This window comes from Trichosurus vulpecula, chromosome 9 (genome assembly GCF_011100635.1).
Source record: "Trichosurus vulpecula isolate mTriVul1 chromosome 9, mTriVul1.pri, whole genome shotgun sequence".
NCBI classification, from domain to species: Eukaryota; Metazoa; Chordata; class Mammalia; order Diprotodontia; family Phalangeridae; genus Trichosurus; species Trichosurus vulpecula.
This window is the reverse complement of record NC_050581.1, coordinates 75,815,544-75,830,530: the sequence shown is the minus strand read 5'-3', so window position 1 is coordinate 75,830,530 and position 14,987 is coordinate 75,815,544. Positions and strand designations below refer to the sequence as shown.

Sequence of the window (14,987 nt, the reverse complement as noted above, 5' to 3'; positions counted from 1 at the left end):
GATGGGATGAGAAATAAGAGAGTGTTCATAATTTTCCACCAGATGGCAGTGTACTCCAGCCCCCAGGCCAGTGGTCTCCTCTAGGTCTCTTGACATATATGCAAAAGAATATTTCTTTTTCTCCTGACACCTTGACCCATTGGCTTCAAAGAACTAGGCAAAAAAAAACCCCAAAAAACCAAACCCAAACCTTTGTTGCCTGGATTCTGAATTAATTCTAGGGGATGAAACGTAAAATATTGCTTCAGGATATTTAGGATATGATATCTATGGCTGTTTCTACCCCACCTCAGGGAAATTTTCTGCTTTCGGTTTTGTGATTTTGTGAAAAACCACCACATCCGTAAGATTTAGGTAAACAGCAATCATTGGCCACTTGGTTTGTTCAGCATGTTGAAAGACTAGGGAAAAGTTCAATCTTCCTACATAGACATGCCACTCAATCATATCCTGCATCTCTACTTGTACCTGCAACTTATAGAAATGGAATAATGGATTGGTGTTGGGTCTTAGCTTTGGATCCTGGACTGAAGAAGAAGAACACAAAAGTAAAAATGAGGAGGTCCAGGGGAGAGAGAGAAGGCTAGCAGGTTCTTCTCCATAGCCTCTAACATTTTTGGAAGCCTCTCTGGTTCCTAGTTATGCTTGCTCTATGACTGCTACCTCTGCCTGGTTTAACATAGATACCTGCAACAGGGAGTTCTTAAACTGACAGCTGCAATGATTTTCCCTGCCCCTGTGCCTGAATGGCTGCTAGGAAGTTTCTCTCAGGCTGTGCCTACATTGGCCGCCATGACCACATTGCAAGAGTTCCAGTGGCCAAACTCAGTTGCCATTAGGCCACCTGGGAGTCATCCACTTGGGCTTCACCTAGAAGCAACCAGATGTCCCCAAAGGAAAGAAGGATTCATCGATTTAAAGCAAATGGGATTCCTCCCATTTGAGAGAGAGAAACCATTCCCCTATGTCTGTGTACTGCTCTGTCACTAATCTAATCCTTTGATGGTATCCTCTGATGGTGTCTTGTTCACTTTGAATTCATGCTTTTCTGAAATTCTGAAAGGTGAGAGAGAAGCAGTGCCAAGTCACCAAGGGATGGGGGATAGGAATAGGGGCTCTGGGGGAGAGGCTCCATTTCCTTCCCTCTTGTTTCCAACAACCGTGGCCTGGGGCACGTGCCAGCTCAGCACAGATGAAGGAGCCTGGCATAGGCACCAGTTACAGAACAAGACTAGGAAGCTTTATTCCAGATCTTTCTCTACCATGGTATAGCCATATTATCAAGACCCTGATGATAAACCACACTCATACAGATAGATAACAGTAAAAGCTATCAATACTCCTACTTCTAGAGCAGCCCTCTTCTTTCTCCATCATTCACCAACCATATCTGCACATCTGTTAATACATTTACAAATACTTTTCCTATTTACTCCTACGATCCATTTTCTTTACTCCCATGTTATTAGTACTTTGCTGATACTTCCTATCATCCTTAAAGAGTCAGAATCGTTAAGTGTCGTTATGCATTAGTTGTATTAAGAATCCTTCATAAATTAGGCAACTTAACAGAACAGTTTCTGAGACATACACATGATACAACTTATGCATGTGTGTTGGTATTTTCTCAGTGATAGAAATACATGTACCTAATCTTTTAAAAAAATCCCAAATTATGAAGGTGTCATTTAATGAGAGCTTCTGGAGAGAAATGTTATGAATGTACCAAATGTAAAAAACCACCTTTATTATTTTTAGTCTAATTCCTATTGGCCTCTTTAGAATTCATGCTACAGAAAATCCTTATGAATATATTCAGTGTGGGAAAGCTTTAAGACATAGCCAAAACCTTACTACACACCAGAAAATCCATAGTAGGGAGAAAACTTTCAAATATTAGGAACAAGGGAATGTTTCCTCTCCAGCAGCCTTGCCAGTCACCTAATGTATCTTTTCCTTCCTCTTTGCCCCCTCTATTATGAAACCATGCACCAAAATCAAGTCAACTATGTCATTGAGCGCTACTCCCCATGCCTGTAACTTTCCAGGGCAAAGTGCCCTTCCCCTATTTGTATTCTTTCTCCTAATAGAATGTAACTCCTTGAGGGCAGGAACCATCTTTGCTTTTATATTTGTATTCCTTTCACTTAGCACAATGTGTGTTCATTCATTCATTCATTCATTCAAGTAAAAAAAATTGTTTAATAATGAGCTAAAAGGAAATAGCCCTGGCAAAAGATACTTTACAACCAGGACAGATTTTCTATTAGGTTATTTATTTCTTTCCAGTCATTTCCATAATTAAAGAAAATAGGTGAATTAGAAGAGGGGCCAGTTAATCAATTCTTTATTAATCCTAATATATCTGGGTATATGGGGCAAATGTTTCCAGGTATAAATATAAATAATATAATAAATATAAATATAAATTTTAAAATGGCAAGTTCTTTTCTCTCAAATTTTAAATTATTAACCAATGAGGACTTCGGGCATCTGGAACTTTTCCCACTAACTTTTGATATGATATGTGCAAATGGAAGTAATAGGATCATAGAACTAGAAGGTACCTTAGAGGTCATTCTATGCCGCTGTGCACCACCCGCCACTCCCCCCCACCCCGGCAATTTAACGTAAGGAAACCAAGGGCTAGAGAGGGAGAATGACTTGACCAGAGTTGTGCTGGAAGATATGATCTGAATCCAGATTGTCTGACTCCGAATCCAGCACTCTCCCTACTAATCCTTGCTGCCTCTTTGCTGTCCTGCATACCATAACTTTACTGAAGCTACTCAATACAGCTAAACCCCTCAATGTACCCCTAGGTTAACCTGTTTCTTCAGAGTTCTTTCACATGTACTTATATTTTATGGGTAAGTTTTGACTAAAAAATGTGTTATATAATCAGATTTTGTCATATATGTAGGACAAAATTATGAGGTCAATCAAGGTATATACAGATACATATATATATATATAATCATATGATATAACTTTAGCCACATATATTTTAGAAGTCTCGAGATCTTTCATTTAACTCCCTCAAGTTTATTAATATACTGCTAAATGAAAGTGAATGGCCAAGTCTTAAATAGATCCAATTTAAATTTGAGACCACAATGATACCAGGACTATTATTTTAAAATAAATTTTTATTTATATCTCTTGCTTCTTACATTACTTATGTTGTCTGTGTGAACTCTGATTGTCCTTATCTCACTTTCCATTCACACCAGCAAGTCAGATCCCCAGAAGCAGCTATATTACCTCCCCAGGGATGTAGGGGTACCCCTGAGGAGTTAAGATAGCTTTCTAATGCAATTTCAATCTCTGAGGATTACTGCCCCTCGACTCACTAGTATCTCCACTGTATTGCTGATAAACAGTTTACATCATTTATCTCTTACAAAAGTCTTTTTACTGAGAAGAAACAGTGAGCACAGAAGCATAAAACAAGCCCTCCAAACTGGGGTACACTTCCTCCTCTACCTCCTCAGGCTCTGGGGAGAGTGAGATCAGACTTAAAATGGTTGCTACACAGTATTTTCCTCACTCAGTTCACTTCCAAATACTCTGCAATCCTGAGGGATAGAGTTGCTTGCTAGACCTGTTCCAGCAGGTCGTTCCTCAGGGCTGGTTCCTTCTCAAGGTTGGCCTCTGGACATCTCATGGCCTGAAACAAAGGAAAGAAGATAAAAACAGCTGCATCCCTCACAGAAGCTTGCCTCAGAAGCCATGTGTTCCCTGGTCAGTCCAGTGAGGAGGGGGGAAGTAAGGAGGAGAAGGGTTTACATCTTTGCATCAACAGGAAGGAAAGAATGACCTCTATTTAAGCTTTTTGTATTCACTCTGTGTTCTGGCTCAGCAGCCAACCAAAAGGCCCTCTTCACCACTCATTAAGTGGATAGGAAACAGTCACCAAATACTTTTCATACATTTCGTGTCTTCACACATTCCAGAAGTAGGTTTATAAAACACATTTACTTCTGGAACTGGGCCCTCATTGGCCACCTCCCTCCCCCCCTTACATTTCCCACTTTATTCTTCTCCCCGCCCCCTCCCAGAGAGCTGTCCCTTATAATAATGAATAAAGAGGAAAAAGTTCAGCAAAACTAACCAACATAGCAAAAAAAAATTTCATTTTATGTAATATTCCACATCCATGGACCCCACCACCTACAAAGAGGGAAGGGGAAGTTTTATCTTATATCTCTTCTCTGGGGGCTAGGCTTGGTTATTATAACTTTGATGCATATAGTTTTAAATATATTATTATTGTTTATGTTCTTTCCATTTACATTATTGTAGTCATCATGTATATAATTTTCCTGGTTCTGCTTTCTTCATTTTGTTTATATAAGGCTTTCCCTGCTTCTCTCTATTCACATTCCATTACCCTTTTTTTTCCCCTAATTTTTCCTCAACCTCTCTTCTTTGATTTTTAAAGTCCTTTTTGAGCTCTTCCAAGGACTCTTTTTGGGCTTGTAACCTTTTATATTTTCTTGATTTTTTTTTCTTGATGGGGAAAGGCAGGGCAATTGGGGTTAAGTGACGTGCCCAAGGTCACACAGCTAGTAAGTGTGTCAAGTGTGTCAGTTCCTCCTGACTCCAGGGCCAGTGCTCTACTCACTGCGCCACCTAGCTGCCCCATTTTATATTTTTCTTTGAAACTTTACTAGTAGTTGTCTTGACTTCACTATCTTCTTCTAAGTTTGAATCCTGATTTTCTCTGTGAAAGTAGTATCTGTCTATGGCCGGGTTCTTTCTCTTTTACTTACTCAATTTTTTCTTTTTTTTTTTTTATTGGCTTATTTCTTGGCTGTTAACTTTATGTTAGAATCAAGCCATAGTCCCAAGGTGTAGGGGATAGTGTCTTAGTGAAGAGGTTTAAGTCAAAATGATGATGGTAGGGAACCATAGGTTTCTAGGGGTGCTCAAGACCCCAAAATACCTACATGCCGGGTCCTGCCGAAAGAATTCGACTCAAGCCTTCTCAGCCAAGCAAAAAGAGAAAGTTTATTAGGGATTCACCATAATAGGTTGTCTTAAGAAATCCCACCCTTTGAGACGCCTGTTTTCACAAGTGGGCCAGATTCAATCTAAGCTGAGCTAGATTGAACTTGAGCGCCTTCATGGAGGCAAGATGGAGATTATATACACAAAGACTGTAGGAGGGATTGAGGGGTGGTCTGGGGTGACTAGAAGAGGGGTCCAGGGAGGGTCTTGAGGAGGAGTCTAAGGAGGGCAAGATGAGGTCAGAGTCCAAGAACCAAGAGAATGGAATTAAGGGTTGGAAGTAGCAGAAGGCATGGATATTAACAGTATCAAGGGTGGGAAGTAGCTGGACAATAAAGGGCGAGGCTAGGTAGAGATTTGGGCCTAATGAGAATGTAAGGCTTATGGCCTTAGGGAAAGGCCAGATCTAGTTGGAAGATTCAAGGACAGTTCAAGAGGGCTCCCAGAGACTGTATTCCAGATTCAAGGGGGTTCCCAGAGACTGTGCCCTCATCATTAGGCTTCAGGTCTTTCATTCTGGTTTGTTTGGGTTTTTTTTTTGGTTTTTTTTTTTTGAGCTCTATCTGGGGACCTGACTTAGATACTCTTCTCTGCCCCTGAGCTGTGACCAGGGCTCCCAGCAATGCTGTCACTGAAAATGCTGTTACTCCCTGTAGTCTCTCCTTAAGCTATAAGCTTCAGCTCACCCCTCTGTCCTGGAACCAAAATCTGGGACTCTGCTTTCTTTCTAGTGACCACAGCCAACAAGGCCCTGGCCCTCTGCAACTGTGGAGTCACCAGCATATACTTGCTAGTCACCTACAGCCATAGCCTGGGACCTCATCTGGTCAGTGCACCTGCCCCCCCACCCCCACCCCCCAGTCCAGTGCCATCAAAGGGCCCTGCAGTCTTTCCCTGATCAACTGTGACCACAGCTGTCTGTAGGGTGAAAGTTCCTGCCACAAACACAGCTGCCCCAGGGCTTGTTTGTTGATTCAGTGGTCTCTGCCTGGAGGTATCTACACTTCAATTAGACCAGACTACCGCCCCTGGAGGTCTGGTCCTTCCTAATATCCTCCCAAGTTATTTTAGGCTAGACAACTGTTTTACCTTGAGTTTTAATCCTTTTTGCCACTTTAAAATTCACTTTGAGGCCTTATTTTAAATTATTTGTGGGCAAATTTAGGAGAGCCAGTTAATTTACTGCCTTATTCTGTCATCTTCTGTTTGTGGTCTTTTACCTAGAGATCATACTACTGGGCGTATACCCTAAGGTCAAAGATAGAAAGAAGGCCCCCGTATGTACCAAAATATCAGTATGCTTGAGAAAGCTAGTAAACAAAGAAAACAAAGTTGTTCCCCATTAATGGAAGAGTGACTGAACAAATTGCGGCAAATGAATTTAATGGAATATTAAATGTTAAATATGAGTGATTCAGAGAAACATACTTGTATGAATTGATGTAGAGAAGAAAGCTGAATCAGGAGAACAACATGCACAGTGACCACAATAATATAAATGAAAGCAATACTGTAAGACAGCAGAATTCAGATTAAACACAATGACTAATCTTGATTCTAGATTACTGATGATGAAATATATATTTTTTGTTCTGAGTAAAGAGAGGATGGACTACAGATACAGAATGTTATACACATTGCCAGTTGCAGTTGCTGCTACAATTTATTGGGCTTAACTGTTTTTTCTTTGTTACAAAGGAGGGTCTTTGGAGGGATGGCTATTGGAAAGTGATGGTATATAAAACCAAAATCATAAATTAAACATTAAAAAAAATGTATTTACCACAATTATTACCACTCCCTATAGAAGTTTAATGGATATAAAGTATTCACTGCAATGAGAAGGCCAAAAAAAAAATGTAGAAACCACTTCAGCCAGAAAATACATGATTTCTTTGTCAAGCAAAGATACATGATAGCTAAAGACAGCTTATTTATGGCATGATAGCTAAAGGCAACCTATTTGTGATTTAACCCATTTGTGAAATTATTAAGGAAGATAGTGGAAGATTATAATTGACTTCTCAAAGTTATCCCTGTGGCAATATCTCAGAGATCTCTACTGCCAGGATGGATGGAAGAGAATCCCAAATGTATTACCTTCATGAAGAGTTCCCAGTGTCTAGCCTAGTTACTAAAGAAAATCTGATTTAGAAAAGAGGGATAAATTTAAAGGGGAAGGTAAGGAAAGGGAAAGAATAGGTGTTTGGCCTCTGGGAGTCTCTTTGTAGGAATATCACTCTTATGGAGTAGGTGCTTGTTGATTGATGCTTGGTCACCAGCACCATCAAGAGTACTAGGCCTTGTGGTCTAGAGGACAGGAGGACAGGAAATCGATAGCAAATGGTAGAAGAGAGGACAACAGCACTGGGAATCTGAAATAGAAAGGATTAATGGTACAAGCATGGCTTTAATAAGAATACCATGTAAAACTTAGCACTTAATAATGAAGACAAAAGTAAGAAATTAATAAAAATCAAAGAAAAGAGATATCTCAATGGACAAATACAACAAAGGAAACTGAGTAAAGATCCCATGTGAAACATGAAGGTAGTGCAAAAATTCTGCAAGAAACTTACCCTACTACAGTGATAATGGAGCAACTTTAAAATGATTTGGAAGAGAATAAAATGATAAATGAAAATAAGAAACAAAGATATTAAATTTCTTAAGCAAGAAATCAGCAAAACTAACCAGACTTTAGAACAAAATACACATTTCACAATGGCATGTTCTTTTAAAAAAGAACAGAATTGAAACACAAAAAACAGGTAAGAGAAGTAATGTACCAGAAACCTCCAATAAGATTAAAATACAGAAGAGTTCAACAAAATAAAAACATGGAACTTGAAGATAAAATGTTAAGATATAATCTAAAATAATAGGCCTTCCTGAAAATCTGAATTTCTACTAAGAGAAATCATACAGAAAAATTGCCCATAAAGTATTGGAAGGAGATAAGAAAGTACAGATTATCATATTCAACACTAAAAGAAAGAAATTCCATGTTAAGATGACCAAGTAACAACTTTGTTAAATTTCAGAACTACAGGACAAAAGAACGAATTTTGAAGGTAGCAAGAAAAAAAAAAACCCTTTCCATTATGAAGAGTAAATGCAGGATTTTTCCAGGCTTACAAGAAACTAAAGGAAATATTGAAACATGATATTCTGAAGAGCAATAGAGATGGAAAAAATCTATAAAGCTAAGCTAAGGCTAAAATATCAATGAAAATAATTGGGCTTCAAAGGGAAAGATTTAAATTATTTCTTCAGAAGAGAGCAGGGTACGTACAGTATTCCAAATGACCAAGCAGCATAAAGTAAGATATTTCTAGATGTTAATGAAAACCAAAGAAATGAAGTGTTTGTTTTCATAAAGCTAGATAAAGAATTGAATGTGGGATGGGAGAGTCTGTCTGTTGGTTGATCATCTTTAAAATTTGCATACTTATTGGAATTCTTTAGGAAGGCAAAGGGGACATTCTTGGGCTAAAGAATCTAGGTAGCAGCTCAGATTCAATCTGACCTGCTTGTCAATACCAGCATCACAAAGGCTCAGATTTCTCAAGAGTCTAGCCAAGGCTCAGGCTCCTTAAGAGTCTATCCGATATGGTGAATCTTTAATAAACTTTGTTTTTCTCTATGACTGAAAGAAGGCTTGTGTAGAATTCATTCGGGCAGGACCCATGTCCTGTCAGTATTTTGGGGTCCCAAGTGCCCCTAAACCTCAACAATTGGTTAATGTGAAAAATGGAAAAGCAGCCCCCAAAATTTGATTCCTTCTAGTTCTATATCCTTAGATTCCAATAGAGTTGCAAACAACTAAGAGAAAAAAGGTGATCCTCAAGGAATTGTTTAGATAACCCCCGAAGTCCCTTTTAGCTCTAGATTTATGATCTTAATGGTTCCTGTGGAACAGGCAGCAGTTCCTGTCCAAAGATCATTATAGTTTCATCTCCTTGCCCATCAAGCAAGACTGACACACCACTTAATCAGAATGTATGTGATGAGGCTCAGGGAATAAATGGAAAAGCACCAATTAAAGTGAACCCATATTCAGTTGCAAGTCTAAAGCCAAAAGTACCTCCAAAACCATTACATCTGCAGAATTCACCTTCATCCAATAAATGCCAGACACCCAAACATAAAGTTTTACCTAGTATAAAACCAAGGATGGAGGAAGTTAAGCTTGCCCCTGCTTCTTTTATCTCAAAAGAAAAACCCTGTAAGGTATCAGAGCACATCATCCATTTTCTGCTGATATGAAGAAAGAACCTTCTGTTAGTCATAGTGCTTCTAGAGCTCAAGGAAGACGTGAGTTGACAACAGCCCTTCAGCCCAAACTCCTATCCCAACATCCACCACAGAAATAGGAAACTGATACAGACCAAACTCAGGATGTACAGAAACACACAGCCAGTGGTGTGATTGGAGCACAAAAACATATAGAATGCAAAGACAATAAATTCCCCACTGTCAGACCTGATGCTTCTAATCAAACTTTGGAACCAGTCATCTATAATAGCTTAGCAAATGGAGAAAAGGACAGAATAGCTACCGGTTCCTCTTTACCCAAAACAAATATCTGCAGACGAAGTACTGTAAATAGTTGTTGCAGGACTTCAAGTAGGAACCCCTTGCTTTTGTTGGAAGAACACATGGAAATGAAAGCCACTCTGGAAGAGAAAAAAGATGAAGAAAGCCCACTTGAACTTGAAAAGCACAATCAATCCATAGAAACCAAGGTAATTAGCATTGTAGACATGGGGCATATCCTACTAAAGAATGATTTCAAGATTCCTTTTAAAAAGGTTTATGTCAGTGTATTCTATAGAATTGTCATTACCATATTCACTAATGAATATGGATCAAAGTCAGACTGCCAGTGGATGTCTAACGTATGTAAACTCCTGTCCCTTAAAGAGAAATTACAATTCTCTGTTTATGAAGTTGACCCTGGTAGTATCTATTTTAAGATTCCAGAAGCTAGAACATTGAGATAGGCTGTGCTGCCTGAAGGCTATACATAATAGACAAAAAGAAAATGTGATTATATGGTCTAGATGTTGATTTAATAGGTAGAGCTTGTTGAGTACACGTTGTCTGTGCAATAAGGTGATAAGCACTTAGGATTTATATGGTTTCTTCCCTCAAAGAATTTATAATCCATTGAAGGGAGATAGCATTTATGAAAAAAATATCAAGCATCATTTGCAAAGTTATGTTACCCAAAAAGATTTGTTTATGGAAACATTCAAGGGACCCAGTAGACAAACCGTGGTTCCTACCATGCCTGCAACATCTTTGTCTTAATGTTCTAGTAAATATTAGACTCTTAAAAAAAATCTAAGGAGCAAAAGACCTAATGGGAAAATTCAGAACAGTAGTTGGAAGAAGTGGGATAGCTAAGTGGTACAATACGTGGAGTGCTGGACTTAGAGGCAAGAGAAGATCCTGCTTCAGACATTTTACCTGTGTGACTCTAGTCAAGTCACATACCTCTCTGAACCTGTTTCCTCATCTGTAAAATGGGGATAATAGTAGTACTTTCCTTATAGAGTAGTTGTTGTTATCAAATGAGATACCAAGTTATAAATTCATAAATTTATAGTGCTATATAAATTCTAGCTTTTGTTATAATAATAGTATCTTAGGAGGAAAAACTTCATTCCCTCATTGCCAATCAATATTATAAGTACATAGGATAATACAGAGGAACACCTTCTAGGTATAGAGAAGGTTGAAAGGTTCAGGCAATCCATGGCCAGGACTTAAGAGGAGAGTGAGGCATTCCGTTTTTCCTCCTGCCCTTAGGATGGTGGGAGAGTCAGGACAGAACACTGGGAACAGATCAAAGAAGGAGGAAGGAGAGTTGGACAGCAGTGTGGACAGAAAGGACAGCACTGTGAAGCATTCACACCGGGACTGGAAGGGGTGAAATGTAATGAACTCTGCTTTGATGAAGTGTCTGAGTAGTTGTTATCACTAGGAGAGAGAAACTGGTTGGCACACCATGGCCATATGATTTGGAAAGGGTGGAACTGGGTGACATGGATTTAAATGGAAGATGGCATGACATTAAAAGAGACAGACAGTGAGGGAAAAGGCAAAGAATAGAATCAGCCCTCTCCTGCCCCAGAATACTGTCATAAAACACTTCCTGCTGTACCCTACTGCCTATATCAAGAATTAACATTCCTGGGAATAGATTTCTAGAGTATCCCAGAAAGGAAAAGTAGTAAGAAAGAAGTTGGCATAGCATTTACAAATTAACATAACTGAAATAAGAGAATAGATGATGCACAGGCTTAAGAAAGACGGCATGGGGTTGGGGGTGGGAGGGGAGTAGACACTTCAAATCAGTCGACTAGCATTTATTAAGTATCTGCTATGTGCCGGGCATTATGGTAAGTACAGGCATACTTCATTTTATTGCGCTTCTCAGATATTGCATTTTTTTTTTACAAATTGAACGTTTGTGGCATCCCCACATTAAGAGAGTCTGTCAGTGCCCTTTTTCCACCAGCATGTGCTCGCATTGTGTCTCTGTGTCCCATTTAGGCAATTCTTGAAATATTTCAAACTTTTTCATTATTATGTTATGGTGATCTTTGATGCTAATATTGTAATTGTTTTGGGACATCACAAACTGCACCCATATAAGATGGCAAACTTAATCAATAAATGTATGTGTTTTGACTACTTTGCCAGCTGGCAGTTCCCTGTCTCTTTACCTCCTTGGGCCTCCCTATTCCCTGAGACGCAACAATACTGAAATTAGGCCAATTAATAACCTTACAATGGTCTCTAAGTGTTCAAGTGAAAGAAAGAATTGTACATCTCTCACTTTAAATTGTAAGCTAAAAATGATTAAGTTTAGTGAGGAAGGCATTTTGAAAGCTGAGATAGGTTGAAATCTAGGCCACCATCCTGATAAGTCAGCAGCCATTAACATCAAGACAAGACCCTCCACCAACATAAAGACTCACAGAAGGCTCAGATGATGGTTAGCATTTTCTTTTTTAGCAATAAAGTGTTTTTTAATTAAGGTATATACATTTTTTAGACATAATAATATTGCACACTTAATAGACTACAGTATAGTGTAAACTTTTATGTGCACTGGGAAACCAAAAAATTTGTGTGGCTTGCTTTATTGTGAAATTCACTTAATTGTGGTAGTCTGGAACCAAAACTGCAGTATCTCCAAGTTATACCTGTGCTGGAGATACAAAGAAAGGTATGCTCTCCAAGAATTCGTGGTCTAATGGTGCAGCACTAATATGAGCTGAGAAAAAGGAAAAGGAAAAATGAGAGAATCAAATAGCCTTTATTAAGTGCCTATTCTATGCCAAATTGGGCACTGGGGACACAAGTGCAAAAGTCACAGCCCTCTCCCTCAAGGAGTTATTATTCTAAAATAATTTTAAAAATAAGCTGAAGGAATTTAGGATTGGGCAGATTAATAGTAAGGAAGGACACTGGGGAGGGATCAAGTTAAAGATGAAAATGAGGGGCTAGAACAAAATCTGTTATACTTCATGTTATGATTATGACCTCAGATAAGGTACTAATAAAGACTGATAAGTAAAGAGAAATAAATAGGGAGACTATATTATGTTCAGAACCACCTCAGTCAGTGAAAAATAATATTAAACGTATCTATACCAAGTGGCATAGAGGCTGAGTTCTTAAAAGGAACACTAGATGAATTGCAAAAAGACATTGGTTAATATAAGAGTAGGAGACGTTAATATTCCTCTCATTGAGCTAAAAGAATACAAAAGAAAGATAAGCAAGAAGAAAAATATAGACCTGGGTCAGTGGTTGGAAAGATAATATTTAATAATAATAATAGCTAACATTTATATAGAATCTATGTACCAGGCACTGTGTTAAGCGCTTTACAATTATTTCATTTAATCCTCAAAACAATCCTGGGAGAGAGGTGCTATTATTGTCTCTATTTTACAGGTGAGGAATCTGAGGCAAACGGAGGTTAAATGACTTGTCCAGGGTCACCTAGCTAACAAGTATCTAAGGCAGGATTTAAACTCAGGTCTTCCTGACTCCAGGCTGTATCAGTAAGGCAAGATGCATGACCTTGAGGCTGACCATGAACATGCCTGTATGGTTCGGAATCACAAAGTATGAAAAACTCTAGGTAGAAGGCAGAGGAAATATAACATTTATTTAGACACCAAAGGATCCAATCCCAAAACCAATGAGTCCAATTCGCTATAGCAGTAATTATATTCCAAAACCAGTAAGCCCACCTCGATGTAGCAACAAGGAAATTATAACACAGTATTATAGCAAGGAATCAAGTCATCCGGTAACCTTCGCCCCTGCTAGGGCCTTCCTATAAACAATCAGTCATGAATCCTAACTATCTGTTTGCCTGCCTCCTCTCCTGCAGTTCTGAAAGCCCTGGCAGTTCTCAGAGTCCATGCAGTCTCCTGGATTCCCTGGATTCTCAGTTCTCCAATCTCTTGATGCTATAGATTCTCAGCTGTTTGATCTCTGCAACTTTCTTGTCTGCACTCTCCACTCTGCAGTCTCTCTTGACACTGGCTCTCTCGATGTCTGCACTTCAGCATCTTCTTGATGTTTGCTTCTCAGTTCTGCTGCTGTCACACTCTGGGCTCCCTTTATATAGAGTCTTAGCCAGCATCTGATTGGTTAGAACTCAGTGCACATACAATTGGCTCTGGTCTGAGCACCTCTCCTCAGGGCCCTGAGAGTTTTACACCTCTCATGACCTAAATAGCAAAAGGATATGGGCCTGGGGCCTCGGACCTAGTAAGTCAAGGGTGTAAACCTGCCTACAATCAAGCCTCTTCTAACCAAGTTTCCCTTAACTGGCTCCACCTGAGGAACTTCCCTTAACTAGCTCTACCTGAGGCTTATTGAATAGGCAGGAAAGATCTTTAATCACATTATCAACACACAGGCCCAGCACGCTATCCATTGGGCCTTGGTTACTTCTAAATGGGAATTTTAAAGAGTATACATATTTCTCCCCAGCTTTTACTTAAATCATGTTTTAGGGCACAAAGGAATCTAAGATAAATGTAGAAAGAAAGATATAATAAATACATCCTTTGTGGGCCATAATGCAATTAAACAGTAATGAACAAATAAAATATGAGCAGAAGTTATAGCCCTTAGTGAAGACCAATTATATTCTAAATACTGACTACACAGCAAATTACAGAAAAACTGATTTGCAAAGGATAACAAATCTAGGAACTTTATGCTATTTCTAGGATAAAATATAAACACCTCTTTGGGACACTTAAAGGCCCTTACAGCCTGGCTCCAATCTATTTTTTCCAGACTCATGTTCTCCTTCATGTGGTTCCTGGTCCAGTCAAACTAACCTTTTTGCTGTTCCTCAAAAACAGCATTCCATATTCCATTTGAGCTTTTGTACCAGCTGTCCCTATGCCTGAAATGTACTCCCTCATCATTTCAGTCTCTTGACCTCCCTAGTCTCCTTCAAAATTCAGCTCAAGCACCATCTTCTACATGAGATTTTTCTTAATCTCCGAAGTTATGAGTACCCCAATCCAATTACCTTATATTTATTTTGTATGTATTTTGTATCTACTAATATGTGTATATGTTATGTCCTCTGCTAGAATGTAGGCTCCATGAGGGCAAATTCTGTTTTGTTTTTGTCTTTGCATTTCCATGCTTAGCACAGTGCCTGGCAAATGGTAGGTGGTGCTTATTGATAAGGAAAAACATACAAGACTTTGTGATATAGCTAATACAGTCTTAAGAGGGAAATTCATTTCTCTGAAAAGTTTTATCAACTAAATAGAAAAAGAAGAGGTGGAATTTAAAAAACTAGAGAATGATATTGATGTAGAAATTTTAAATTTTTAAATACAGAAAAGCATCCAGAAAATAATGCACTATAATGAAATTGGATTTATGTAAGAAATGCATGCACGGTTCGGTAT

The 14,987-nt window shown here is 38.8% G+C and overlaps 1 protein-coding gene across 1 annotated transcript in view; it reads left to right on the top strand.

Annotated features, from left to right (window-relative positions):
- IFT140 (intraflagellar transport 140) overlaps positions 1-14,987 on the top strand; it is a 175,123-nt gene that overhangs the window by 8,578 nt on the left and 151,558 nt on the right. The gene's annotated exons all lie outside the window — the stretch shown is intronic.